Genomic DNA, 343 nt, shown 5'->3' with positions numbered 1-343 from the left:
GAACTTTTACAATACAAGGATTCCCAGCGATTTCCTTTCTTAAGCTGCGATCACTTAACAAAACTTGCCAATTTGTGGCGACTTCAACAATAAAACAAATAAGGTTGTTCCTAAATCACTGCTTTTTTGCAGTTATATAACTATGTTTTTTTTGTTTTTTTTTTATATTTATACAATATATAAAAATATAAATATATATATATATATATATATAATATATATATATATATATATATATATATATATATATATATATATATATATATATATATATATATATATATATATAATATATATATATATATATATATATATATATATATATATATATATATATATATAT

The sequence above is a fragment of the Hydra vulgaris genome, chromosome 11 (assembly GCF_038396675.1).
Source record: "Hydra vulgaris chromosome 11, alternate assembly HydraT2T_AEP".
Lineage (NCBI taxonomy): Eukaryota > Metazoa > Cnidaria > Hydrozoa > Anthoathecata > Hydridae > Hydra > Hydra vulgaris.
Note: the sequence above shows the minus strand (reverse complement) of the source record.